The sequence below is a fragment of the Scylla paramamosain genome, chromosome 48 (genome assembly GCF_035594125.1).
Source record: "Scylla paramamosain isolate STU-SP2022 chromosome 48, ASM3559412v1, whole genome shotgun sequence".
Classification (NCBI taxonomy): Eukaryota; Metazoa; Arthropoda; class Malacostraca; order Decapoda; family Portunidae; genus Scylla; species Scylla paramamosain.
The window spans coordinates 7758982-7763481 of NC_087198.1; the positions used below are offsets into that span (position 1 = coordinate 7758982).

General features: G+C 44.4%; 1 protein-coding gene across 2 annotated transcripts in view; it reads right to left on the bottom strand.

Moving 5' to 3' along the window:
* Positions 1 to 4294, bottom strand: part of LOC135095196 (RB1-inducible coiled-coil protein 1-like) — a 20749-nt gene extending 16455 nt beyond the window's left edge. For both annotated transcript variants that reach the window (XM_063995984.1, XM_063995983.1), the window contains exons 1-3: positions 4150 to 4294; positions 1438 to 1677; positions 1 to 81 (exon numbers count right to left, since the gene is read on the bottom strand). The exon at positions 1 to 81 is cut by the window's left edge and continues 117 nt beyond it. The gene's annotated coding sequence lies outside the window, so the exon portion shown is untranslated. The remainder of the gene's footprint in view (positions 82 to 1437; positions 1678 to 4149) is intronic.
* Between the last annotated feature and the right edge of the window lie 206 nt (positions 4295 to 4500).

A 4500-nucleotide genomic window follows, 5' to 3' on the forward strand; every position in this document is an offset into this window, starting at 1 on the left:
TGGTGTCAATTCTGTGTGCTGTGTGGGCTGCTCTGTGGCTGTGAATACACTGTGGCTCATCACACTGCTCACTCGTCCCTCCTGTGTGAAAAAAACAGCTTAGGTTAGCTTATGTTAGGTTAGGTTAGGTTAGGTTAGGTTAGGTTAGGTTAGGTTAGCTTAAGTTAGGTTAGGTTAGGTTAGGTTAAGTTAGGTTAGGTTAGGTTAGGTTAGGTTAGGTTAGCTTACGTTCGGTTAGGTTAGGTTAGGTTAGGTTAGGTTAGGTTAGGTTAGCTTACGTTAGGTTAGGTTAGGTTAGGTTAGCTTAAGTTAGGTTAGGTTAGGTTAGGTTAAGTTAGGTTAGGTTAGGTTAGGTTAGGTTAGGTTAGCTTACGTTAGGTTAGGTTAGGTTAGGTTAGGTTAGGTTAGGTTAGCTTACGTTAGGTTAGGATAGGTTAGGTTAGGTTAGCTTACGTTAGGTTAGGTTAGGTTAGGTTAAGTTAGGTTAGGTTAGGTTAGGTTATGTTATGTTAGGTAAGGTTAGGTTAAGTTAGGTTAGGTTAGGTTAGGTTAGGTTAGGTTAGGTTAGGTTAGGTTATGTTACGTCATGTCAAGCTTGTTGAAATACTGAGTGGGATGAAGTGACATAATCTGTGTGACATATTTTAGAGGCACAACAAATACATTAATTGCTGTACACTGTATTATTCTGCATCACAAAGTCACGCACAGTGGAGGCCTTGCTTTTCAGTCCTAACTCCTTGCTGAGTGACCAGACCCCCTCCTAGTCACCCTTGTCATGTCCCCTGTGCCACTTGAAGACCCCCACCAGACCCTCTCCTAGTCACCCTTGTCATGTCCCCTGTGCCACTTGAAGACCCCCACCAGACCCCCCTCCTAGTCACCCTTGTCATGTCCCCTGTGCCACTTGAAGACCCCCACCAGACCCCCTCCTAGTCACCCTTGTCATGTCCCCTGTGCCACTTGAAGACCCCCACCAGACCCCCTCCTAGTCACCCTTGTCATGTCCCCTGTGCCACTTGAAGACCTCCACCAGACCCCCTCTTAGTCACCCTTGTCATGTCCCCTGTGCCACTTGAAGACCCCCACCAGACCCCCTCCTAGTCACCCTTGTCATGTCCCCTGTGCCACTTGAAGACCCCCACCAGACCCCCTCCTAGTCACCCTTGTCATGTCCCCTGTGCCACTTGAAGACCCCCACCAGACCCCCTCCTAGTCACCCTTGTCATGTCCCCTGTGCCACTTGAAGACCCCCACCAGACCCCCTTCTAGTCACCCTTGTCATGTCCCCTGTGCCACTTGAAGACCCCCACCAGACCCCCTCTTAGTCACCCTTGTCATGTCCCCTGTGCCACTTGAAGACCTCCACCAGACCCCTCCTTGAATGTGTTAGTCAAGAGGCAGTAGTAATAGTAGTAGTAGTAGTAGTATACAAACCTGCAGAGCTAGTGTCTCTTCCTCAGACATATAAAAAGATAAAAACTGAGCAATATCAGGCAGGTCTGTGGCTGCTGGCTGTGACAGAGAAAGGGGGCACATATCACCCTCCATTTTGCTCTCTCTCTCTCTCTCTCTCTGTCTGTCTGTCTCTCGCTCTCTCTCTCTCACTGCCTGTCTGTCTGTGTGCCTCTTGCTCTCTCTCTCTCTCTCTCTTCTTTTCCCTTTCTTGTTGAATCTCTGTAAGACACAAAAGATTATTAACATTAACACTTTACATAGTAGTAGTAGTAGTAGTAGTAGTAGTAGTAATAGTAGTAGTAATGATAGTAACAGCAAGGATTCATCATATTACTAAGTTTCTCTCTTTCTCTCTCTCTCTCTCACTGTCACCAACGCAGTGTTGCATCTCTAGCCATCTTCTACCAGTTAACCAGTATTCTCAGTCATTCACCAGGGGCCCTGTGCTCTCTCACCACAACTGTTATGCCAGGCCAAAGGGAAGGTTAACCTGGTTCTCAAGAGTGTTTCTCCTGTCAGTAATGCAGAAATGTTGTTAATCTGTCACTGCAACTGTAAAAACACCCTTGAAAACCCTTGTCACTTCAACTACAGCCTTTTAAAAGAGTGTTTCTCCTGTCAGTAATGCAGAAATGTTGTTAATCTGTCACTGCAACTGTAAAAACACCCTTGAAAACCTGCGTCACTTCAACTACAGCCTTTTAAAAGAGTGTTTCTCCTGTCAGTAATGCAGAAATGTTGCTAATCTGTCACTATAACTGTAAAAACACCCTTGAAAACTCTTGCCACTTCAACTACAGCCTTTTAAAAGAGCGTTTCTCCAGTCAGTAATGCAAAAATGTTGTTAATCTGTCACTGCAACTGTAAAAACACCCTTGAAAACCTGCGTCACTTCAACTACAGCCTTTTAAAAGCATTTCTCTTGTCAGTAATGCAGAAATATTGTTAATCTGTCACTGCAACTGTAAAAACACCCTTGAAAACCTGCGTCACTTCAACTACAGTCTTTTAAAAGCGTGTTTCTCCTGTCAGTAATGCAGAAATGTAGTTAATCTGTCACTGGAACCTTAAAAACACCCTTGAAAACCTGCGTCACTTCAACTAGAGCCTTTTAAAAGTGTTTCTCCTGTCAATAATGCAGAAATGTTGTTAATCTGTCACTGCAACTGTAAAAACACCCTTGAAAACACACGTCACTTCAACTACAGCCTTTTAAACGAGTGTTTCTCCTGTCAGTAATGCAGAAATGTTAATATGTCACTGCAACTGTAAAAACACCCTTGAAAACCCTTGTCACTTCAACTACAGCCTTTTAAAAGAGTGTTTCTCCTGTCAGTAATGCAGAAATGTTGTTAATCTGTCACTGCAACTGTAAAAACACCCTTGAAAACCCACGTCACTTCAACTACAGCCTTGTAAAAGTTTCTCCTGTCAGTAATGCAGAAATGTTGTTAATCTGTCACTGCAACTGTAAAAACACTCTTGAAAACCTGCGTCACTTCAACTACAGCCTTTTAAAAGAGTGTTTCTCCTGTCAGTAATGCAGAAATGTTGTTAATCTGTCACTACAACTGTAAAAACACCCTTGAAAACCTGCGTCACTTCAACTACAGCCTTTTAAAAGCATTTCTCTTGTCAGTAATGCAGAAATATTGTTGATCTGTCACTGCAACTGTAAAAACACCCTTGAAAACCTGCGTCACTTCAACTACAGTCTTTTAAAAGCGTGTTTCTCCTGTCAATAATGCAGAAATGTTGTTAATCTGTCACCGTTCACACACAACAGCACAACAGCAAGTGTAACAGCAAGCTGAGTCTATGCATTCTAGTTAGGACTTAGTTAACTTAGGTCAGGTTAGAGCACTAGTGTCGACGTGGGGTCCCCGGCTGGCTGGCGTATGGCAGGTCTGCATTGCCAGATGTGTATTTTCCTTGCAGTGTTACCAGGTCAGGCGAGGATACCACTCTCTCTCTCTCTCTCTCTCTCTCTCTGTCTCTCTCTCTCATTATAGCTGTTGTGTTTATGCATGTATGAGAGAGAGAGAGAGAGAGAGAGAGAGAGAGAGAGAGAGAGAGAGAGAGAGAGAGAGAGAGAGTTAAGGTAAGGTTGGTTTGGCTTGCTGTGCCTCTCCCAGTGACACAGCCTCCACAGCCTTGGGTCACTAAGAGCGCTTCTAATGTTTAAAATGTGTCAATCTTGTTACTCTGTCAGTGGACGCGTCACAGGAGCCCTAACACCCGCGTCACTTCGTCTGAGAGTAGCGGTGGTGGTGGCGCGGACTTGTGTGACACTCTTGTGCACAATGTGTCCCTACATCTTGCATTGTCTGCCATTTCTTGCACGGATAATGATTCAAAGGCTGTTAGCTTTGCAGTTGTGTTGGTTCCCTGTTTAATGAATTTTGTAACGTGGAACAAGAACAAGAAGAAGAGGAGGAGGAAGAAGAGGAGGAGGAGGAAGAAGAGGAAGGCTGAGTGTAAATGAAGTGAAGGAAGACAAACATACAGACACAGAATAAGGAAGGAAATAAAGGCAATGAACACTGACACGACAAACACACACACAAACACACACAGGGAGGTTAACAAACACCTGCTTTTCTCTCTTATTTCAGGTGTGTGCGTGCGTGTGTGCGCGGGTGGAGGTAGAGGAGGGAGGGGCGCAAGGGTGGGCGGCGGTCCCTGCCTCACCTGAGTTCTGGGAGTGGAGGAAATTGAAAGAGTGTCACTGGTCACCGAACCCTTCTGTCCGCCATCACGGTTCTTGTAAACAACGCCAAGAGACCGCTAGGGCAAACACTTTTCTTCTATCTTCACTATCACTGTCCTGTTACTATTTTACTGTGCATTATTAAATTCAGTGTATTTTTTACAAGTACTGTGATGTTTTCTTTGGTCTTAATCGTCTAGTTCTCTTTCTTGTAATATATAGTAACTCATGTCTACGCTTCTGTCTCCAGTAACACCATTTTGTTACTAATTTCCTATGCGTCGGTGACCATTTACTTCTGCTACTTACTTCTTATGTACATGTTATGTATA